Source organism: Phodopus roborovskii, unplaced genomic scaffold (genome assembly GCF_943737965.1).
Source record: "Phodopus roborovskii unplaced genomic scaffold, PHOROB, whole genome shotgun sequence".
NCBI classification, from domain to species: domain Eukaryota; kingdom Metazoa; phylum Chordata; class Mammalia; order Rodentia; family Cricetidae; genus Phodopus; species Phodopus roborovskii.
In genome coordinates, this window is record NW_026126447.1 from 11,204,838 (window position 1) to 11,230,177 (window position 25,340).

Below are 25,340 nucleotides of genomic sequence, written 5' to 3' on the forward strand. Positions count from 1 at the left end.
AGGATTAAGCACAGAAAAGTTAAATAAAATCCATGAGGCAGCAAGAGATTCGCAGTAAACCTGGTTTAACACAATCTTACTTACTCATGCTGACCTTCTCAATTAAAACTGATGGTTATTTTACAAATAGGACAAATCAAAATTCAATGAATCTTTTAGGAAACTGAATACTATTATCTTTACAATTAATACCTTAAATATGTGCATTGGTAACTGTAAATATATTTTGTAGCCACCAGATTCAGTATTCTATATCAAAGGTAAAGTTCTTTCCAAAAAACTTTTGGGTATAGGACCAAGAGGCATTGGTATAGATATTAAAGATAATAGCCTTTAAAAAGTTTAATCCCCTCAAGAAACAAACTAGTTACAACTATAGACTACCCATGGAAACATACTGAATTAAAGAGGTGTGCTTAAAGAAAAAAACACCTTGAAGAACCCATCTTCCTTAGGGTGGCATCTTTCATATGAAAAGGTGCTGGATAATTCTTCATTTACCAATGGAATCCTTTAGAATACAGATTTTTTTTTCCAGCAGCATGATAAATTAAATAGGTTTAAAGGAATCCAATATGCATATATTTACAGCATGCTCCCCTACAAAGAATTGCCCATGTCAGTTTAAAAAACTGAAAATCAACAAAAGATCAGTGTAAGTAGACCTGACCTTACTGTCTAATGTCATCAGGATTGGCACAGTTGAACGATTTCAAATTTGTGAAACTGACACTTAAAAATATATAATGCACCTCAGTTCAGTTCCCTCAAGTGCTGTCTGAACTACACTCAGAGCTTCAGAGTCCCCTTCTACACAAACGTGCACAGCACTTAGGAAACCAATGTAATCACACCATCAATTACACTTCCTGTAAAGTAACTCTGCTTCGTTCATCGCCTAACCCTGCATTATGCAAACCTTATCTTATCAGACCAATTAGGAGTAGTTGTTTATGTTTTTTTCTTGTTTAATTTTACCATACACTAAGAAATAGGCGTCAGATAAGAATCTGCATGTGTGGTTTTTTTTTTTTTTTTTTTGTTTGTTTGTTTCAGGCACTTTATAAAAAAAAAAATTATCCTAATACCACTATAGTGTCATAGAAGAAGTAAGACAAATTCTTGAAATATTCTTCAATTAGCATTCACAGCTAACATCAGAGCATGGGCTGTTCTTTTTTTTAAAAAAAAAAAAAGAAAAGAAAAGAAATTAGGGAACTACCTACTTGAATTTTTCTTAAATGTCTCTCTAGGAAGGATTTGTGTAAGCCATAGCAGGGTGTCTCCTGAATATAAGAACAGTTATACAGGCCCCTAGTGGCTTAGCAAATAGCAGCAGTTGAGGGGAATTCAATTTTTAGTTCTAGTTTTGGGGGTAGTTTGGTTTTAAATGAGTATCCATCTTAAAAGGTATTTCAAGTCATGGTATATATTATTTTAAGCAGTTTTGCACCTATAATTACCTACACACCCACATCCATATATGTGTATGTTTGCATTTCACTGCCTATATTAATTGTCCAACTTCACTGGCCCAAGAATTTTTGACATATAACCGCCACAATAGAATAGTTGACACATTTGCTTCTTTACATGTCATTAGAAAGTAGTATCTCACCCAACATCCTTAAAATGCCTTAAAAATCCACCTTTCCTATTTGAATCCCATTTCTAATGCATCAACATTACTAAGGGTTTTATAATAAGTGTTCGTTATTTGAAATCACATAGACGAATCCAAATGACACTTTTGTAGTTATAGAAATCTCAAATGTGTTTTCTACAACAGCATCCACTTTAAAATATTTACAATTAATAACACCCTTTAATCCTCTATCCCCTGTGTCTTTCCTTCACAAAGAAAATTCCAGACAGGCACATTTACAGCTTTTAGCAATTTTTAACTGGACACAATCTGACAGCTGAATTCATGAAACTGACCAGCTTGTCAATTTCACACTTTGAAAGTACAATAATAGCTGATAACATGAGGGTGAATTTAAAAAATCTGTCACAGAACTGCTAGCTCCATTGAAAAGGACAGTACAGTACATAATTATGGGAGGCAGGAGGTTGGGGAAATTTTATTGCCCATTTAGGAGATGTGTTTCAAGAATTTGGACACAGAATGGGAAATGTGTTTCCTCTTTGCCACGATGTCTATCGGGGGCATAGAGAAGAAGATATGTCAAAAGGAGTATAATGCCTCCATAGCTTTTCCATGAACATTAACAGTGCTTTCACAATGGGATCATCATCTAAAGATTGGTTTAAATCAGAATGTTTTGAGTTTGGGTATATCATCCTGGATTTACATTAAGATGAGACCTTGGCTTGTGCACTCTGAAACAGAGAAACAGCCAAACCGTAAGAAGTACCTTTGGGTGAAGGAAGTGTAAATAGGTGTGCTACAGACTGGCATAAAGAATACACCAAAGTCTCCATTTGTGAACTCCTAAGCAGTTATTAGTTACTAAAAGCCTTAAAATGTGCGAGCTGCTGCCTCTTGGTTCACTAACATTGAATATCGGAGGACATAAGAGGAAAACAACAACAACAAAAAAAAAAAAATTAAGAAGAAAGACAGGGGCAGCGATCCCTCGGGAATCTTCTAGGGCATTTAAGGTGTAGATTGTAGATGAGGTTGGGGGACATAATCCAGTCTAAGAAACCCAGGCAACAAGAGATGCTAGGCAAGTAGAGCACTGGGAGGTGAACTGGAGACAACACAAGTGGATTGTGATAGTCAGGGTTTTGAAGAATGGCACTACTATTTGTAATTTAGACCGCACGATTAAAGAATACCAATCTCATTCTTACTGTTCAAAAAATATCTAAGCGGCACAAAACCAAACTTCACTTGTTAAAGATTTAAAATAAAATCAACATCGCGGAGAAAGAAGCAGGGCAAGTTTTTGTTGTTGTTTTTAACATGTCTGTGTAAAAAGCTACAGTCAACGTGTTGGAAAGCAAAGGATCTTTGGTTGGTAGCTTTCTTTTTTAATTGTTTCCTACTACTTCAACTCTTCAAAATAAATTACGCGTTTCCTTCGCAGCGGAACGAGTCTGTGAGAGGACACCAGATCCCCGCAGCAGAACTAGAGCTCCGACCAGGTCACGGAAAGCGCTCCGAAATAACCCCCTCCCGTGGGCAGCCGCGGACCCTCGGGTGTCTCCTATTTTTCCTTCTCCAGCACCAATTCAGAGCAAAGAACCCAAAATCGCCCTCCAGAACTGGCCGCTGCCGCCTGGAGCAGGTCGCCGACCCCTAGCTGTGCCGGGGTACTGAGCGGAGCAGAGTAGCTCCGGGCGCACCGCGGTCCCGGGCTAGGCGGGCTCAGGGCTCCAAGACCAGGATTGCTTACCTGCTCACGTCGGCTCGGGGCAGCCACCGCCCGCGCCGCCACCGGCACTGCGCTCCAGCCCTCCGAGGCCGCGCCGCCTCCGGGCGGCCCTTCAGTCCCGCAGCCGTCGCCGCCCAGCCCGAGCGGCAGCCGCAAGTGGCGAGTCCGCGGGAGTCCCGTCCCCGCAGCCAAGCGCCCCGCCTCCCTTCGCCAGAGCGGCGTCCTCGGCCCCGGCGCTCGCCGCTGCTCCCGCTCCTCCCGCTGCTCCACGCTCCTCCCGATCCTCCGCGCTGCTCCGCGCTCTTCTCCTCCTCCTCGAGCGCCGCTGCTCCAGCGAGCGGCTGGGGGGTCCGGCCGCCTCTCGCCTCCTCCCTCCGCCTCTCCTGTTTCCTCCTTCCTGCTGCTGCTGCTGCTTTTAAAGCAGATTCTTTGGCCACAAATAGCAACTCCGCTGCCCCCCTCAGCGCCTCCCTCCGGCTCTTGCCTTCTTCCCCCCAAAAGTGAAGCGCGAGTGAGATAACCCCACACTAAGACCCGCAGGGGTGAGGGGAGAGAACTAGAGGGGCCCGTGGCACCGGAGAGGGGTCCAGGCTGCACAGCTCGAGTCGGGGCAAGGTGGCCGGCCCACACCTTAAACCTGGCGGGAACGTGGTGGTCACAGTTGCAGGCAACGTGTCTTGGTGGGGAAATGAAATGAGGGAGCTCAGGAAAGTAATTTTCTAGGCTTCTGTCTTTGTTTCCTTGTCTGGGTGATTTCTAAAATCCTCATAACTGCTGGAGATCCCATAGAATCGCTGTGCCCAGAGCTTGGGGATTGTGTGTGCCTGTAGTCTGTGCCGGAGAGGAGAGTGAGTGGGTGCGTCCCGGGCGGGGAGAGCCAGCCCGCCGCGCCCGCTGGCTAACCCTCAAGCTAGACCACCGACTCACTGAGGGCCAGAGGTTTGAGCAAGGAAACAGGCTGGAGAGCTGGGCGAAGGGGAGCGTGCACACACACACACACACACACACACACACACACAGCGCGTGCGCGTGCACAAACAAGCACACGAGAGAGAATAAGAGAGAAGAGAGGAGGGGGGCTGGGTGACGTCACCTCCCAGCATCCATCCATCCACCCAGCCAGAAAGGACCCTCTCAGATTCACTCAACTCATCCCTGTGCAGTCACACCCAGGCGCTTCCTGCTCTGCTTCCTGAATCACAGGAGAAAGAAAGGCTGGGCTGGTTGCACCATAGTCAAAGCAGTTGAATAATACAAGGGACATTCATTGATGAGACTCAGTTGAGTCTATCCCAGTTCACCTTGGCAGCCTCCTTCCTGGATGTTTGTAGGATCCACTTTGGAGGCAGAGAGGAAGGCAGGGAAGTACTAAACCCAAATCTTGGTGTGAGAACTCTGAGTGCTTTCTGCTACTTGCTCTTAATGTTAGCAAGAACTGCTCTGCAGAAAGACATAAAATCTCTCCCAACAGGCACCAGTTGTTGGACATGTGTGGGTAAGGTGCCTGTTACGGATTGCTATGTAAAAGAAGCGTTTTCCCCTTCTTCCCTACTCATACGATCTCCAGCACGTGGGGGAAGTCAGCATCTGGAAGCCTCCATTGGCAACTGGCCCATCAAAATTCATTAAGAACACCATGAGAAAGGTCAAGTGAAGCGAAACCTGGGCCTTCAACCCACCTCCACTGCTCGTTCTGTGTTCAGGCCAGCCAATGCAAACAACACTTGTATCTGCAGACTCCAGTCTTGGAAGGAGCAAAGGTAAGCAGATCCTTTTAGAAGCAAACTAGTGGTCCAGTATCCAGCATCCTAATTGTTGTCTCTAGTTGCCAAAATATTTGCTTCAATCCTCTGCATGCCATGCTCTTGAAAATTTCTGAATGGATGGTCAGTAGTCCTCTGAAAGCTACATACTGCAAAAAGAAGGTATATCCTTTGGAAAGGGTCTTGGGAGGTGTAGTTTAGTTCCTCAACAAGTTAGGAGTCAAGAAACATCCTTGCCTAACTCTCCCTTATTTCCCCCTCCCCCTCCTTTCCCTCCTCTTTGACTGGTTAGTCTTACAGTGAGAACCAGGAAGAAATCTATTACCGTGGAAGATCCAAGCCATGTTTAACCAAGTTTTTGATGCAACAAGGTGAAAGCTTAAGCAGGTATCACAAACAACTTATTGTTCTTTATGCCCTCAGAATCAGTCTACAAATATGACCTTCTTGATAAACCACTCTAATCAACATAGAAACTTCAGGTTGGCTTCGTCATTGCCACATCCTCTCTCATGAATGCTGGCCCCACTTTCCTCTAGAGCTGGGTACTGGAAAGACAAGATACCTTCTGCCTCCACATCTTACCTTGCTAAGAAGAGCCCAGCAATGAAGCCTGACTATTCTGTGGGTACACACTCTTGAAAGTTTTCTCTCTCCACACTAGTAGCAAGTTAGACTAGCCAGAGAATTCGGTGCAGTCTGTTGCCAAGGTGAGCAAACTAGATCACAGTAGGAACAAATGACAAGCCCAAGTTTTTCAACACCAGAAGGTCATAAATGTTCAAGTCCCAATTATAACCAAGTGTGTGTGTGTGTGTGTGTGTGTGTGTGTGTGTGTAGGGATATAGTGGCATCTAGTCTCAGCTGTTATTATACAAAAGAAACTTAGAAAAATTCAGAGTAAATCTGCTGAGGAAGGAAAGATAGGAAAAGCAGAGAAACAAGACATCTCCACACATTCAAGTAGAAGTGAGACTCCAGCCAGGCACACACAAATCACCACAATGGTAGCAAATGCACACAGCAGCTGATGCTACAGCATCTCATGGAACAGCTGGGATGCTTTGCTTTCTGGATATTTTAGCAGAATGTTTCTGGCTAGTTTCATTGTTACAGATAAGAAAACTTCATGTCTAAGCCTATAAAGTTACACAAGGTGTCTATGGCAGAGGTAGAGTAAAACCCAGGTGTCATTGACTCCTTTCCCTTGTCCTATAAATGTCCATAGTCACCTTTAAGTTCTGGGTCAGATAAACTATTAGACTGTTTTAACATGATAGCTGTTTACACAAAGAAAATGAAGCAATAGAGCTGGGCTGTCTTAATACACTTCCAGCCCTGACATTCTTCGAAGAATGGCACACTGGAGCTTTGCTGTGATACATCCCCCCTGGAGTGCAGAATTCAGCTAGGGTAACTATGAGTATGTTTTGGACTCCATCCAAGGAAGTTTGTTCCTAGAAGTACTGGTGAGATGGTATTTTCATTTATCAGGAAGCATAGTAAAAGAAGTTTTAAAATAATCAAAATAGCAGAAACAATTGTCCCCTTGTATTATGTAATTAGCATGCCAACACATCACATTGTTTTGCTTGAGTGGGTAGGGTGTCCTAGAAAAAGACTCTTTTGTAGCCAACAGTGACCTTGAACTCTTGATCCTCCTGCCTCCTCTTCCCTGGTGCTAAGATTATAAGACTATGCCACCACAGTCAGCTCCCACTGGTTTTCAAAAGACATGATGACCTTTCCAAAGGTTCATGAATATAGTGATTACAAATAGGCTTTTTTTTTTTCTCAATGGAAGAAAAGTGGGAAAGAATTGCTTTGATCATTTGGCTAGTCATTAAAGGAGAAGTCTCAAAGCCACTATCTCCAACTGTAACCTTTGCCTTTCTGGCTGAATATTATTAGTTTCTGAGTTTAAGTGGGGAAACAAGATCAAATAAGATACAGAACTTAACCATTCTGAGAGCTTGACAGTAGCCAAGATAGAATTTTGCACCTATAACTTTTCAAGTCCAAACTTCTTTTATTTCTGTAATGATGAAAAATTTTAAGCCAAAAGATACAATAAATTTTTGTTAATACAATAAATATTTTCCTTGAAAGGAGTGTGTGTATGTGTGTGTGTGTGTGTGTGTGTGTGTGTGTGTGTTTTATGAAATTCAGCTAGAAGAGAGAAATAGGGAATAGATCCAAATGACACATGAGTAGCTTTATAAGCAGCAAAGCTAATATCAGACCATTCCTACAGGTGCTAGGCAGTGTCTAACATTCTTTATTAACTTGTTGCTAAGAGCAGAATGAAATAATAATGAATGGTTTTAATCCTCAAACATTCACCTCTACAAGTTAAAATGTTAGAAATTCCTAGATTGAATTCCTGTAGCAACATTCTGCTAGCTGCCTGTGCTCTCCTATCACAGAGGCAGCATGAAGAAAGATTAGAAAAATATGAGAGCCTAAACTAAACAATACTTAAGCTTAACTTGGCAACAGAAGATACATTCCTATACCTGTGGATATAATTCTACCTACACTACAAAGGAGAATGCAAAACAGTAACTCACTGGAATAGTGCTGTGGATTCTACTTACAGGGTTCCACATTGCGCAGTATGTTCTGATTACTCAGCCCTGAAAGTTCAAATCCAGCTCCAAGAAATGGCCACAGCATATCATGACCTTTCTGATCTACATGGAAAGGAATTCCAGTACACAGTGGAGTGATTGGGGGTTTTGTTGAGCAGAACTATGGAAACATCCACACTTTTCTGGATATGAAAAATGCACTTTGTCTCTCATCTGGCAACATCTTAAACAAAATCCCTATCCTTCTCAAAAAAAAAAAAAAAAAAAAAAAAAAGAAGAAATAAAAGAAAAGAAAGAAAGAAAAGAAAAGAAAAAGAAAAACTAGGCCTCTCCTTTCTTTGGCTCTCAGCTCAGTTGTCACATTTCACCCTCACCTGTACTGTGGAGAGGACATTATACTACAATGCTGTTTTCCATTGGCTCAGCTACTGGAGATTACAGCATGCAACTGTGACAAATGGATATTCCCATTAAATTCTTTAGAAGAGTGGGTCATTCCATTAACCACTGGCGCTATCCCAACCCAAGTGAAACACTGTGGCATTTTTTTTTTTTTCATGTGAGCAAGAAGTGAAGGAGGAAAACAAAGGATATACTCTAATTACTTTCCTATTTTTTTGTTGCATGCATTATGATAGTCGTATATTACAATTACTTATAATTATCATATGACAAGCTGTCAGATAAAATTTAACAGGTGATTTGTCAAGAAGCTCCATTAATGCATTTACTAAGCACTGGTTTTCAGTATTTCTTAACAGGAAAATTGTGTCAATTTTGTTTTTAAAACTATACAGTTTAAATATTCAGAGGCCTCCTGTCTTTAAATGACAGAAACTACTTATTAAAATACCATGATTTGTGGGTAGTAGTTGTGATCTCGTCTAGTCCCAGCACTCAGGAGACAAAGGCAAGTAGATCTCTATGAGTACGAGACCAGCCTAGTCTTCACAATGAGTTCCAGTCCAGCCAGGACAACATAATGAGACCCTGACTCACCAAAACAAAAAAAAAATTAAGTACACTGATAATACTACAATTGCTAACATGCATGAGTGCACAGTTATTAATGCCAGGCATAAGCACACTTTCATCACCCCAGTTTTTGAATGCTGAAGTTTTCCTTGAAAAGAACAATCGCTTAATATTCTTTTTTGTATTAATTGCTTATAGCTTAAAATCTGAATACATCTTTTAGGTTTTAAATATTTTTCACTTAAAATATACAAGCGACAGTGCACTTTCATGTGTACACCTTTATGTGTATGAACATATGCCACAGCATGCACATGCAGAAGAAAGGACAACCTTGTCCTTTCCTGCCACCATATGGGTCCTGGGGGTGGTACTCAGGGCATGGCGCTTGAGGGAAAGTATCTTTACCCACCAAGCAATCTCACCAGCCATGCTTTTAATATTTTGAAATACATTTGTTTAGTGTATTTCTGGGGAGGGACACGTGTAGCAAGGCACATGTTGGCATGAAAGGACAACTCGATTTCAGAAGTTGGTCATTTCTTTCAACTGTGTGGATTTGGGGGCTCAGATTCAGTTGGTTGCAGAAAGTGTCATAATCCATCTTCTAGACCCAATTTTCAATACATTTTAAATAGATGAATGAATAAGAAGATAATAAGAGTACATTCTGTTTAGTATCTTTATCTTACCATAATGCAAAGGAAGGAATATTTTAAAGTACAGGCAACGATTAAGAAGTCAGTGAAAAGCTAGTAATTAATCACTGAATAGAGGACATTCTACAGCAAGGCAAAACTGATGACCCTGAGGAAGCAGGCTCTCTTTCAGCAGCTGGCACAAGAACAGGGCACACAATGCAAATGAATCCCAGAGAGTTCTGGGAGAAGAATCTTGGGAAGAGCAAAAGTTTTGGTTCCAATATCTGAAGGATGTCAAAGCACATAACCCGGAAATGAAATTAAACTGCATGCCACAATTTTATTACTGACCCCCTTGGCCAGCCAGGGTTTTCTACTGCTTAAGAGGCTGATAGGGAAGGAAATACAGCAACACTTGCTTACAGTTTCATTTGCACAGGCCTGACTCTTATCGTTAAGCCTGTGACATGCAGCAGGCTGTTAATGACTGGCAATCTCCTTAATGAAAGAATGTGCTTCAAGATTCAACAGAAAATAAATAAATACATACATACATACATAAATAAATGAAGAAGAAAAGAAAACAGAAAGTAAAAACTAAAGCCCAGCTGTCTTTCAAAGCAAATAAGACACCCAACGACCAAGGTCACCAATAAAAGGCAGGCTTCACATTTTCAGAGAAAAAGAACCTAACAAATACTTGAAATTATTTTTAAAGGTTCTTTCTCCCCAGGTTTCAGAAAATGACTTTAGAAGCAAAATAGCATAAGCTGATCTCCATGCAATGAGAAATGTATCTGTATGAAACTGGGGGCTTACAAATAACCAGAGACAAACAGATCCTCATACCCTGGGACAGGTGCTCATGATTATATGGTTATCAACTCCTGCTGGTCCCTGTACATATAAAAGCAGTTATTACAGATATCAATTTTTTCTCTTTCCTGTTTTTCTCTCTCTCTTTTTCACTTCAGTTATTACACTTGATTCCACTTAAGTTCAGAATTAGTGGCATAGTTTTTCAGCTATTTGAGGGGATCTGTGTCTGGTGGGAAGAAAAACTCCTACCATAGGGTTCCAAGCAGTGTAGGATTTCATAAATATTTGATAGAGAAAAGGCAGTGTGAAGACAGGAAATGAGAATAATTGAATGTCAGTAGCCTATTTTCGGCGAAATATCACTTTTTTAATAAAGTTTCCCACATCCATTACAAAGAAAGAATTCACGCTATCTTTAGTCTCCTGTGTTTTCTTTTTCTTCCTAATATATATGCCTTTGTATTGTATCTGTGAGCACCCTATTAGGCCCTAACCTTCTCCACATTCTTTATGTCATCATCAGCACCTGGAGCATAAACACATGTCAAACAAACATCTGTTGCATGGATCAGTGTGATGGCCTGTGCTCAAACCCCAATGTGGTTGATGTGGTGCCATTTCATCTTCCACTCTTCCTTAGCCTTCACTGAAAGGCCACATTACCTATTTTGGTCATTCAGGTTTCACCAGTCATAGCACGCACAGAACTGTCATAAGAAATAATAGAATCTGAGCGGAACTGGATGGATTCATAGTTCCCCAGAATTCTTGATGAGAGTAATTTTAGTTTCATATTTTCTTGTAAGTTGTCAGAATTATTTATCAGTTGAAGAGGGGAAAATTTTCCATAATTCTAACTGGTTACTGACCTTTTCGATTTTAGCTAAGTATACTCTAATAAATAGAAATGGTTCTCAATACCTCATATTTGTAAATACTGTTTCTTATCTGACCATGTCATCCTTTTTGAAAACTCATTAGCCATACCATATTTCCACTACATGTAGCACCAAGCAAGCCTAGAAGAGAGTCTAAAGGTAAACAACACCATTCTTAGTTATCTAGTTGCTCACTTCATTTCCTTAAGTTATGTTTTATTTCTTTGTTTTTCACTGTCAAAAGCCCATCTTTCCAATAAAATGTATTTGCCTTTACTCTTTTATGTACTACTACAGTGATTTCATTCTTTCCTTTTCTTTTCTTTCTTTCTTTCTTTTTTTTTTTTTTTTTTTTTTTTTTTTTTTGTTTTTGGTTTGGTTTTTTTTTTTGTTTGTTTGTTTGTTTTCATATTATTCTGTTCCCAATCATTTTCTGGTTGGGCTCCAGTCCATTCTCCATTATGCTGTCTAATTTAACTAATTAAAACACAGGTTTTATTAGCCAACTATACTTTGCAGAAGAACTCAGTGGTTCATGATTGGACATACAATTCACATCTACTCACAAGTGTTTAGAGCCATCCAAGACCCAGAAATGAAATGGTACCTGAGTTCATTTTCCTGTCCTCAATTTCAACCCCTTACTACCAATGTCTTTGTATTTATTTAACTATGTGTGCATAAAAGTGCATTTTTATTTTAACCCAAGCACAAATCTCTCCAACAATCACCTACATAGTAAATGCATAACTATTCACAAAGGAGCCGCTCGCCTTACTTGTTTTTTGTTTTTTCTTCTGATTCTGTTGTTGCCCAATTATAAACAATACTCCCCTTTAAGATGTTTAAAAATCTCTCCCAGGGTAAATAAATTTGCTACAAAAGTTGATGAGAAGATCACATTAAACAGCCCCTCTCCCTAAGACTCTTTTGATGGTTATATTTATTCATATCCATCTATTTACTATAATAGTGAAGTGCAATACATAGGAACATGACATGAATAGAGGCAGTAGGAATTTATGGCAATTGAAACCTAATCATGTCCTGCAGAACCACTATGTTTAATCCTACCTTGAATGTTCTCATGCCAGGAGACTGTGCTGGGAAGAGAACAAAGGAATTTAAGGAATCCGAGTGAGTTAATGCTAATATGCAGAACAACTGACAAGCTAACATTTTCTTTAAGTCTGCACAGTGCTGGGAATGGAACTTGAGGACTTCATGCATGGTAGGCAAGCAGTTAGTGAGCTGCACATCCCCAGGCATCCCAGCTTTTTATTCTTAATTCATCTTGCAGAAGGACCAGCATGGGACTCCTAACAGTCTGGGGCCTGGAGAAGCACAGCAGCTCACCAAGGGAGGCAGATGTGCTTCCCCCATAAAAGGACTCCAGGGGAAGACACCTCAGAGAGGGGTCTCCTGCTAAGTCCCAGTTGCAGAAAAAGTATTCCCCCAAAGGGGTGTCGGTCAGAAGAGAGACCGACACCTGGATTCTTTCTCATTTTTTATCTCTGTGCTTATTCCCTGCCCTCAATAACAATTCCCCTGGAGCTCCATTCTGAGATTGTGGATTTTCAAGCTGCTCAACTTTGCAAGTTCTAAAGCTGAGAAAGATATTAAAACCAGAGCAAGTGCTGAAAACTGTGCTGCTTTTGTGTGATGAATTCTTACCTGAACATTCACGTCACAATCTTTCATTAGTTTTCCTGGTACCTTTTTCTGCTTTCTCCATTCTCCATGCCTCTGTGACAAGCCAACTCCTCTGCACATGACTGTTATCAGACGGCAAGACTATAAATGCTTGATAGGGAAAACTGGATGTGTGGCCCTTGAGCAGAGGCAGAACAGAACTGTGTAGAGTTATCTTTCTGGAATTTAACAAATTGCCTGAACAACAACAACAAAACTCTGAAAAACTGAAAAACTTGAGCTAAGTGTGGTGGCATACACCTATAATCCAGCCCTGTGGAATCAGAGATAGAGAGCCCTGTGTGTTTTAGGACACCCTTGTCAACATAAAAGTAAGTTCTAGCCCAGCCAGGGCATCCTAGTGAGACACTGTAGCTCAAGCACATCATCATTTTTTTTAGTTTGATGTTATGTCTTCTTGGCTTCAGGCAAAATTGTGTATATCACATCACAAAGTCCAAATGTTTGTATTGCTAAATGCTATCATGATTATTACCCTGCTGTATATTAGAATCTCTATAAATTTTAATATATGCCTACAACCCCCTTGTAGCAGCTGAACTGGTTCTCTGAGACCAGGAATCTAGAATTTGTGTTTTTAAAGCTATTCAAGTAATCCAAATGGTCAGTTAGGTTTGGTTTGCTAACTCTAGGAAACATGATTTAGAAATTTTAGACTAGATAATCTCTGACATTTCTCCCTTTCCAGCTCTTGAATTCTTTGTGAAGGATTTATTTTTTCATAAGTAAAAAGAAGTGACCCCTTTCCTGAATTCCATTTTTTAAGTGGCAGCCCACTGGACACTCCCATGGTGTTTCCATCATTTGCTATTGCTTAGTTTTCAAGAGGCTCCATCTATCTCACTGCTCACTCATCAGACTTCCTTTGTGTGCAAAGCATGTGAACTATGCATATGATGTGTGTGTGAACAAGGCACAGGTGGCAAAAACCCTTACATCCAAATAAAATGCAAACACCCCTTAATGACTTTTTCTATGCAGTTTAATTAAAGGATGAGGGTTTGCTTTGCAGCAGCCTAAACTCCATCCCTCCAAAACAAGTGTGTGATTAAAACAAGAAATGGGGGGGGGGATATTAGTGACGGGGAGTGAAGAACAAGAAAGACTGAAACTCCTTTCGCAGGAGCATATTGGAACTACCCTGGATACCTGCATATTATTTTCTGAGTTAAGTCAGGAACAAAACTGCTACTTTCAAGAGGTCGATCCCAATTTTTGCCTTAGGAATTCATATTCTTGAGAAAAATATTCGATAAACTCTAATAATAGAAACTATCAATACATATTGGAGACATATCCCTCTCCAAGATTCCTAACAGATATCTGGATCTGGTCTACCCTTTATTGGCACAGAGTGAATATGTGTGACATTTTCTAGTCTACAAAGTAAGTTGAGAGAACAATCTCTTTCAGCATTTGTTCCTTATAATTTTCTAACAAACACATTTTACAGAGAACCCAGACTATTAATTGCTCCAAACTCCCAAATGTGGGGCTAGTTCCTGAGAGTCAATATTTCGGGCAAGCTTTTTAGGTAATTCTGAAAACCCATATATAACACAATTTAGATTAATTGATTTGCTTAATTTTTCCTAGGAAGATAACCCGTACAACTGAGCTTATTCTAGCATCCAAATGAAGCTAAATGCCTTTTAGAATCAAGCCCCTCCCCATTTCTTTCTTCTACTTTAATATGGTAGAAAAGGACAGGTCACAGGTTTTACCTAAATCTAAAAGCTTTTGACTTCTGCCTTACTAAGCTGGTCCATTCTAACAGCCTCTACTCTGATTGAAATGCCCAGCTTCTAGCAAGGTTGTGGGGGATTTGGATTCTATCCACTTACTTCACGCCTGACTATAACTAACATCCTAACAGCCCATAGAGACCAGAGGGTCCTTCAGCAGGCAGCTGTAATTACATGAAATTTACTGGACACCCAGCAACCTGCCAGAACATTTCCACTATAGCTGCTTCACTAGGGGAGAATCGGCCACGAACTCTGTGGTGCTGTGTGCCTTTTCCCAACAGTTTTTTAAAAAGTGAAGCTATGCTCTTAGCTTGTTCCCCTCTCCGCATTTATTTGGAAATCCAGCCTCATATATGATGTGAAATAATAAACAAACCCTGCAGAAACCTTACACTAAAACCACATTTTCAAGGGCAGAGACAATGTTATTTCTGCCCTCTAATGACTCCTGCTCTATACAAAGCCTGGAGAGGAGAGGGCCTTGATTTTATGTCTGAACTAAACACAATTGGTCATAACTGACCAATAAGCTACATTAGTTGAGAAATATCTCCAAGAATTAAAGGAAAAGAAAATGAGTATGAACTACCCAACTCTCCCTGATTATAAAAAAAAAAAAAAACTTTCCAATTTTTTTTGGTTCACCAAGCATCTTAAGTAAGGTCTCAGTGGGTAACAACTCCCCAGTTCCTCTGGGCACAGTTTCTGGGAATCTATCTGTCACTGGAAGAGAGGTTGCAGAGAGCCTGGCATTCTTCCTTGTGGGCAATAAAAAAGGGTTATGACACAGATGTGTACACACACAGTCTTGGGAATGCAATACCCCATGATTTGCCACCTCTTTTCACTTGAAAGGAACACTGTGGGAGGAGGGAAAGGACTTTTCCTGTCACCCAACGTAAGTGACTTCACTGACTGCCTCAAAACATGACCTTCAGTCCTGATAGTGCTCCTGGGTGGTAAGGGTATTGGGAAAATGACAGAAGGCACTTTGCCATATCTTTGAACAGCCAAAAGGGTAAAAAGGACTTTGTGCCTTTTTATTTCCTGACTGCTAAGCAGGTAAGCTAGTCATTATGTGATCCTGTTTGAGACCGCCAGGTATTGCACCTTTCACTCTGTTGTGCCCTTTAAACTATCAAATTAGTCCACATGTTTCTAGGTTCACAATTAAAGTGTTGGCAAAGCTCATTCCATTGCTTTCAATTTCATTTGCACAAATGATCCCATCACTCTTTTTAAAAGCCCCAGGCATGTGTTCAAAACATACAACTCAAACAAACAAACAAGATAACCAACCCAAAGCTGGGGGCCCTGGGTTCATCCTTACTATTACATAAGCCCTCCAAAAAAATCACAAAGAGAAGGAAATTTCTCAGAGCTGACAATTGCAAGTTTTTATGTTAACACAGTATCACCAGAGAAAGAAGGGGCTCATACATATGACACAGAATCAGCAATTTAGCATTCAATGAGATAAATTTCACCTTGAATGAGTCCTTAGAAAAAGAGAATATTTAAGAAGGAGCAGAGTTCCTATGGGGAATCTTAAGGTAGAACTTGAGTTTAGCAGAATTTATTACTTCCAAGTGCTGAGAAAGAGTTTATATTTAGAACTAAGTTCTTGATCTTATCCAGTGATTGACTTTCATGGCCTTTGGAAATAACTTTGATAGCAGAATTCCTGTCTGTCAGTTACCCCCCCCCCCATGCTGGCATAGCAGTGGGAACTGCTATACAAAAATGTCATGGTAAGTGTTAAAACTTTGCCAAGGTGAATGGCTCCAACATATGGAGAAAAGAAAACTTTGGACAATATACTTAGAATAGCAAGAAAGAAATTAAAAAAAAAGGAATGCAAACTATGGTATGAGATTTCACCAACACAAAGTGAGAAGAACTGCTCAGACCCATTGTTCAAAACAGTTAGGAAATAAGGCATTTGGCTACATCCAGTTTACAGTGAAAGCTGGCACCTTCATCTGGAGGCTCTGCTGGGAAGGAGCTGTCTTCTGCAACATGGCAGCCTGTTCAAAACAGCAAAAAATCGATCACCAGGGAAGGACCAAAGGTTTTGCTTCTTCTACTTCTTTGACAGAAAAAAAGAAAAGAAAAGAAAAGAAAACCATCAAAGATGGCTACAAAGTCAGCTCTTACCTACGACAAAAAGTGCAGCTATAAACTAGAGTGGTGCCAGCTGTGCTATGTCTCAGCCTCATCAAAATCTTTTTCTCTTGCATCATCTCATGAGGAAGGAAAGGGAGAGGAACTGATGGTGAGACTGTGAGCTGGAAGAAGGAGCTAGAGACTGAGCAGAAAAGGCAACAAGTCTGTCTCCTGCTCAGAAATAATTGTGTGATAGGATCTCACCCATAGCAAAAAGGTGCCAAGTCCAGGAAAACAAAGACTCCTTTGCCTAGAGTTGTTTCATCACGTGACTGAGTCATCTTGCTAACAATGTGTTGTTATTACAACCTTTGGAAGGCTGGGGACACACATTTGTATTAAAATCACAGTGAAGAAAATTGTTATTTATACAAGCAAGGTTTTTTTTTTTTTAATCCATAATTGAGCTTTTCTCTGTGTTCTTGGTGAATGAGGAAATTTTGAGCAAGGTATATTCATTATATTCACAAAACCATAGAAATGGGATAAAATGGCACACTATCCAGGGTGTGACCTACATTTATGAAAACCTTGTCAATACAAGGTTCTCCTCTGTTGTCATGTTAAAAGTCTGTATTTTTTTTAAATTTTAAATTTTAATGAAACCCATCCAGGGACAGTCCACATTTTTCAGAAAGAACAAATTTTTCAGTACAGGAGACAGTGATTGCCAGTACAACAAGACACCAGCCAAGTTGCTGAGGAGGAGCTAAGTGAGTACATTTCAATAAGGGCCCAAACAATCCCTGGCAACCGTTTAGAAAAACAAGTCATCATTAAATTAAGGAAGCTCTCAGATATGAATGATGTTGGTGGAAAACAGAGTTACTCACCAGCTGAAATGTTTACTTGAAGTGAGAATTATTTTATGGAAAATACTATGAGTCTTAGCACACTTACAATCTGCTCAGATTGGTCATTGTGTAATTACGACAGCAATATGCCCCAAGATGTCAAATCTGTCTGCTTAATGAACGAGAGGTTCTCCAGTGAGCTGTGGGCTCATGAAGGTCCAGGACTCTGTGGTATTCATCTGCTATCTACAGTACCAGCTTGATGAATGCAGTCAATAAATTCCAATGTGAATACAGATTGCCAGACACCCTGACCCTGTGATATAAATTAGCACTCCATCACCACTGACCTAATGCCCTGCCTAATTTCTCTTGTGATTGATAATTGCCAGCTGTCATGTTTACATGATTCCTTTTTATTATTACTTTAATTCTCATCTCCTTCACTAAAATCTACTCTCCCCAAGATCAGAGACTGGAAAGGTTTGATTTTCTTTAGAACTCTAGTTCCTGGAAAGACACTTAGCACTTCTAAAGTCAATCACATGTATGTGTTGACCTTTGAATGAGGTAATGATTGGTGAGGAAACTGCTTACTCTGTGTCTTCTTTATTTTATTGATTTCACCTTAAAAATTATACTCTGTGCCTCAGCTGATTGCAATAAGAGGAGGGCTTCCTCATATTGTAGGTAGTTGATTCTAAACAATGGAAGGATTAGAAGGCTAGTCTTATTGATATCAGATGCATGCTTCTGCAGAGAAATATGAGTGAAAAGAAAACGCAGCCATCAGCAAGGGGTTTCTAGGACTAGGACCACCCAATGTGAACAGTGAAACCCTGTCTATATTCGGCACCATCAATTCTCCTTGGAAATTCACTTTTTAAAAATTACAAAGTGTTTAGCTACTGCGAAAAGTCTACATGCTCTTGCAAGCTTTGAGGACTCAACAACATCTAGATTTTGAGTATTCATAAATGTAGTATTCAGTAATTTTTGACTTAGTCAAGTTTTAGCAAATGACTGTAATAACTTTTTCTTCCTGGGCATTTCTACATTGGACATGTCTCTGAAGATTCCATTTACCTCCCTCATTTAAAGGACTGAGGAAACCAGTGGCTCGTGGTTCAATGATTTTCTTATGACTTGCATGGTGATCCAGCCAACAGAAAGCTTTGATCTTCAGTTTATTGTCAAACCAAGACACAGACTTTTTTTTTATTATTTCTTATAAATGATTCTAAGGTGTGGTTAGAATTGGACAGAACTCAATTTTGCAGTTTTTCACCTTGGGTATCACCACAAGAACCAAGGGTAAACAGAAAATTGGCCCACTTGCATAGTCTGTCTAGAAAGTGCCTGGGAAATATCTATGTCCTTTCTATCTGATTCTTCTTCTGACTTACACCTGCCAGGAATGTCTTATATTAACCTCAGTCAATTCTCCTTGGTGTCTCTGAGCACAAAACTTGGTTTCTTTGTTCTCTCAATAACTCTTATCTCTTCACTAATTTGCCATACTGGAAATTGCTCTAGGTTTCAGAGAAAACAATCCCTAGCTCTGTTGAGCCTTGTAAGTTATGGGGTGAATGGCTAGGACCTCCAGAACCCTCCTTTATTTATTGAGAACCAGAGATAATGTTATTTATTTTGCTAGGTTATTGAGCAGGTTACCTAGAGTTGTGCAATTGAAACTGCCATATAGAGCTTGGCTCCTAGAGACTGATGTATATCAAAGAGATAACATTTAGACTTTTGCTCTACAATGGAAATTCTAGTGAAACTCACAAAACATTAGAAAAACAAACATTTCTCTAGTGGGTGAGAGGACTACCCAAGATGGAGCAATAGTGACATGGTGCAGGGAATGCAGGCTATTCAGGATTCTGGTGGACAGATGTGCAGTCATCAACCATGATGGAGGGAATCGAAGGAAAAGTGAAGAAGTCAACTTTTCTTTAAAGAAAAGCTAAAAATAATCTCCCTTTAAGGTTTCAAGGAGGAGTACAAGAAACAACCCATCAATCACTTATATATTAAAGTTAATTATACAGTTCTCATGGTTTTGCTTTAAAAATTCATTACAATAAATAAAATAATTTTTTTTGTCTTTCTAGTGTTGATAAGAAAGCTCTTTGAGAAATTCCAGATTAGTTAGAATTAACATAACACAAAAATAGCAGAGTAACTACAGGAAGATTGTGTTCAGTCCCTATTATATTTCAGTTCCTATTATCCCTTAGAGTTCATGACCATCATCTGTCCTGTTTCAGATCTAAAGTAAGCATCTCTTATGTCCTCACTCCGTATGTAGAAGGGAAGAGAGCTGACATCTGTGGAATACTAGACTTAGATGCAGGGATGTATACGTGGATTCTGCTTGGCTCACACATGACCCCTTTTCCTTAGATAATGCTCAGAATCTACAATGCATTTCATCACTTGAGAGGGATTAGGACAACAACAGTATCTTCAGATAGATTTGTTAGAAGCTTGGCTATGCCACTTAGCTGAACAATTTAAAGCATGATCCTTCAAACTCTCTGAGCACCCCTCTCTGTGTAAAATAGCCAAAATATGGCCTCTTATAATGATTGTGAAGGGAGAGGAAAGTTATGCTATGTCTCCAAGATTTTTTTATGCTGCTCAGACAAAAAATTAACAAATACTGAAGTACATGCCTGGACTTCTTATGAGGTGTTAGAATTGTTAGATTTTTCACTGGACACACCCAGTGGAAGAAAGTTTTAAGGGATTTTCTACATTGATTAGCTCATGAGTGTGACTGTGGGTGATTGTCTTAATTAGGTGAATTACTATGGGAAGACCCATCCCACTGTGGCTACACCATTCTTTAAATGAAGGGTCCTGCATTGTGTAAGTAAACAACTCAGTCTGAGCACTTGATGTAAAGTAACTGACTCTCAGGTTCTGGCATTAACTTCCCTGCAATAATGGACTATAACCAGGAGTTATGAGTTAAAATAAACCCTTTCACCCCTAAGTTTCTGTTGTCAGGATATTTTATCACAGAAACAGAAATGAAAACAGGACAGGATATAAGTGTCCTTTTCTTCAAGTAACATGTTTGTTATGTTTTCCTCTTACTTGGATCTCACAAAGTCTGACTAGCACGTCACTTATTTTTTGATATGTCAGTGAGTGATCTTGTTTTTAAGAATGAAGAATTTACATACTATATGTGTTTTCCACTGCAGTATGGTGTGTGTGTGTGTGGGGGGGGGTAATTGTGTTGCTTAAAAACAAAAACTAGTGAAGTCAGGCATGGTGGCACTCAAGAGGCTGAAGCAGGAGTATCAAAAATTTGAGTACAGATGGTCTACATAAGGAACTGAAGTATAATCTGTGTTAGTAATGAAAGCAAAAAGGATAGAACCGTGAAGTTCAATGAAGAGGGGTTCTAGTAACCTTAACCTTGTGGGCCACTGGGGAGCTGCTGGAAACCTGCAAGCTACAAACTACTTTTATTGGAAAAATTGGGAACAGACAAGGAACCCAGTTCTCAAGGAGAAAAACTTGTTATGAGACTCCAGAAAAATGCTTGCACCTCTCAGTCTTCATTGTGAGACTTATGCAAGACAATGTTATGATACTTACTCTATAGCACTGGTTCTCAACATTCTCATTCTAAATCCTACAATCCTTTAATATAGTTTCTCAATATTGTGGTGGACCAAAACCATAAAATTTTCATTGCTACTTTGCAACTGTAATTGTACTACTGTGAACAATCATAAATATCTGTGTTTTCGAATGGTTATAGGTAACCCCTGTTAAAACATCATTCAATTCCCCCAGAGGGGTCTTGACCCACAGGTTGAGAACCCCTGCTCTATAGCATCCTAGGAAGACTGTGGAGTCAATTCTTTCCTGGGTAAATGTTTTGTTATTGGTTCCTGACAGAAATGTCTTCACTAAGAACTCATTTGTTTGTAGTCTGAGGGAATCGTCTGACCTTTAAAGTTTGGGGACTTTATATTCAACAGTTCCTAGCACATTTGATCATGGTTAGGATTGCACAGATCTTCACTCTCTGACCTTGTCTTCTTGGCAAACAAGTTTTTACTGTTTGAGGGAAAATACAAGCTTCTTTGCCAACACCTTCAAAAGTTACAAAGTTCAGGGTCATGGCTAAGCATGTAGACAAAGTAACTTTTGTTTTAAATGTTTCATTTTCTTTGTTTGTTGTTGTAATGATTCAGGTATCGTATCATTATGTAGCCTAGACCGGCCTTGATTTATTTTACTCCTTTCTGTCTTCCAGTGCTGGGATTATGCCTGGCCCAAACATGCCTTTTAAATGTGTATCTTTGTCTATTGCTGTTACTATGCTGCTTCACATTGAAAATATTTGTATTAGCTAAATTAGAAAAAGAAACATAAGCTGGGCCTTGTTCCAAGAATTCAAACATGAATAGCCCAGGGTAACCTCTACAACAAATTAATGATTCATTAAGTTCCGCTGAATCTACCTGAAGAGGCAAACATCTAATTTTTAGCTATTTGTAGCATAGTATAAGATAGTAATACTCAGAGGGGCTTTTAGAGTAGCAGTTTATCTCTCCTACTGTAAAGGAAAATATTCTTCCATATTTTGATGAGAATATTATCTTTTGTTATTCTGATATTTAATGGTTCTTTTTGTGATTAAATAACAAAAAAAATCACATTTCCCCATTTACAGAATAAAATGCAAAAGAACATTCAGATCTCGGTTAAACGTGACCTATTGTTAAATATTTTCTAAAATTAAACTTCATTGACATTTTACTGAGACAGATGAAGCAGGCCAGTAAACAAAGGTGCTGGGTGTCTTCATTTCCCACTTACCTTTCCTATGTAAACACTGTACACAAGAGTCTCCAAGTCTTCTCAGCTAAGTCAATTCTGACTGTCTTAAACACAAAGCTATGAAGGAGGCTCAGCAGAATAAAAACATAAAGCAAGGGTGTCGAAGGGTAGATCTCTGCCTATAAGTAGTTTAGATCTACCTGGAATAGTAAGAAGGGTCCAGTGTCACCTCAGCTATTGACATTCTTTAGGGAAGTTGTGACACTGAGAATCTAACATCCTGCATGGAAAATGAAATGCCTTATATCCAATAGAAAAGCTGTATATAAGTAACACTGGAATATCGCAGTTTGGCTTGTTGCTAGATCTCCTTTCTCCAGGACTCATCTGAAAACAAGTCTAGGAACATTGTGCCTTGGTGCTCCCAGTGACTGGTTTGTTTGTGGAGACAGGAAAGCATAGACCGGGTCTGCAATTCTTCATTCCCCAGACGGCAATACTGGAAGGGACATAAAATGACTGTCTCACCTAGTATACTATCAGCTGCCTCTATAACCATCCAAACAAACCCAAAGACATGGTGCAGGAGTACAGGACCAGGGTCAAGATGAGAGAGAACACTGATGGCAAAAGGAAAGTAAATAAGAAATAGTTACATCTGCTTTGGAGGAAAAGAAAAGTACTCAGCAAATTCCATTCTCCACTGCTTAAAGTCCCCTTTGGTATTCACAGCACAGCTGGCAGTTCTGGTTCATTCTAGTTGTGTGCCTCCCAGGGGAGACTGGTGCTTTTCTCTGTACTCACTAGGCTCTCACTGTTGATGATAAATAAGGTTTCTTTTTACCCTGGCTATGTATGGCAAACAGGTGTCATCTGCATGCATTTGAAGCTGTGCGTCGTTATGAGGTCAGGTAAACTGAATCTGTTCACTTTGAGGTGAGTGTTCTCTAACTCTGGTTTCAGTCTTGAGTGGTGGATGAAAACACTGCTTGGACACAGGCAAGCTTTGCTCTATATGCATTCATTCACTTGTTGGCTCACACCACTTTCATTTTTGCATTTGTGCATTTGAACATATGTGCCAGATGCTCTGAAGAGGGAGTGCTGTACTAAGAAGGACACAACTGCGTCATCATCTTGTTGTCATCATCCTGTCGCCATCTTATGTCATAGAGCTCACTGGTCAGTGGCATACAGCACTGGCTGCTGCTATGCTTTTGTGTGTCCCTCGATGATTAATATTAATTTTTTATTGCTAATATAAATTAGACGTATTAAAATATTGAATCTGCTCAGTAGCAAAAGAATATCCTTTAGCTTTAATATCTGGAAACACAATTATGGATTTGGGAAGTACTGCTTTAAAATCATCATGACAATTTTCCAGACTTAAAGTTCATTAGGTATTGCATCACATTTCCTCATAGAAACAGAGAGAAGATAGTTCAAATTTTGAAGCCAAGTCTTTCACCATCCTCCTCTGGAACCATTCCAAACACAGAGTTTTAAGGCACAGTAATTCCCAAGGAGAGGAAAACTACATATTCAAAGATGTCACTTCTTCCATCAGAAATCAGATTTTGTTTTGATTGGTTTATTTTGTTCTGTTTGAGAGAGGACCTGGCAGGGCTAGAACTCACTATCTTGATTTACCAGGTTGGTCTTAAACTTGTAGCTCTCCGCTTGCCTGCCAAATTTTAGAATTTCTGATGTGCCACCACAGCCCACAGTTAAGTCAGACTATTCAGCGCAAACATTTTAAATATTTTCAACCTTTTCTTTGTAGCATTGCTTACAAGATGGACACAACCTGCAATTCTCAGACATGTATTTGAGGAGGCCAACTGCCTATTTCACTAGGAATGTAACTGCTGCATTCTACTATAATCTAGGAGGGTAACTCACTGAAGAAAAAAAAAAAGCATATTAATGTCAACTGTCTGATCTCAGGCAAGATTTTAGATCCTCTCCACAATTGGTTTTACTAAGAGAATTCTTCAATTCTAAATCTGTTTTATATCCATTTGGTACTATTCATAGAAACTATCAGCATTTGTTTTGCCTTCTCTCCTTCTAGAAGCTGACAATATTGTATAGTATACCATCAACTACTGCTCACCAGTTTAACATAGCAAAATTCTTCTCAGAACTGATTGCTACTGTCTAATCTGAAGGTCAGTATTAAAAGAAAAATTATCACCTGTAGGTAAGTGAACAAACAGCACAGGTCCACTAGACTTCTTTGCCATTGACAACCACAGCTGTTATTCTCAGCCTGAATAAGTAAGAAGCAGTGTTCAATCTCTTGTATAGCCACACAGTGACCCATAACCAAAATAAAAAGATGTTTTCACAGTTTTGTTTCACTAGCCTACTGTATGTTTTCTAAGGTCATCTGTGAAAAGTACCAGGGCTGACAACACATGGTGCTCCCTCATTTGAGTAACAGATACAATTCTTCATTCTTATTCTTGTTTACTCATGTAATAAATACACTCAATGTATTTATTAAGCACTGACTCTAAAGCAGGGACCAGGAGATACAGTGGGAAAGAAATCAGATATTGTCCTTTTTCTCAAGAAACTAAGACACTAGTGGGAAAAATCATTCCTTAAAGGGCTGTAAATTAGTATGTATACAAATTCATATTGAAATTCAATAGTTGTTTGGTTTAACAGAATTTCTTCATGAATAATTATAAAAGTTAAAGATCTGACATATATCTATGAATTGAGCTACATCCATTATGCTTGATTAAAACACAGTGTATTTTCCTTGTTGAATGATAATTTGTATTTTTACAAGGTTTCTGAACATAAGTATGATACAGATTTGTAGTTTTGCAACCCTAAATAGCAGGAGATCATAGGAGAGTGGCTGCTACCTACAACTTATGAGTATATGCACTGATTATATGTATAAAAGTATATAATGAAACAAAAGACAGTCAGACAACTAAATCAAATATTTTTTAAGACTGGGTCTTACTCTGTAGCCTTGGCTGGAATTGAACTTGGTGCCCTCCGGCCTCTGCATTGTGATTACTGGATTACAGACATGTGCATTATTCTCTGCATTGTATTTTCTGAAAAAGT

The 25,340-nt window shown here is 39.5% G+C and overlaps 1 protein-coding gene across 34 annotated transcripts in view; it reads right to left on the minus strand.

The window, feature by feature from the left end:
• Positions 1-3,515, minus strand: part of Ptprd (protein tyrosine phosphatase receptor type D) — a 462,643-nt gene extending 459,128 nt beyond the window's left edge. For all 34 annotated transcript variants that reach the window (XM_051188096.1, XM_051188084.1, XM_051188083.1 and 31 more), the window contains exon 1: positions 3,366-3,515. The gene's annotated coding sequence lies outside the window, so the exon portion shown is untranslated. The remainder of the gene's footprint in view (positions 1-3,365) is intronic.
• Positions 3,516-25,340: the final 21,825 nt, after the last annotated feature.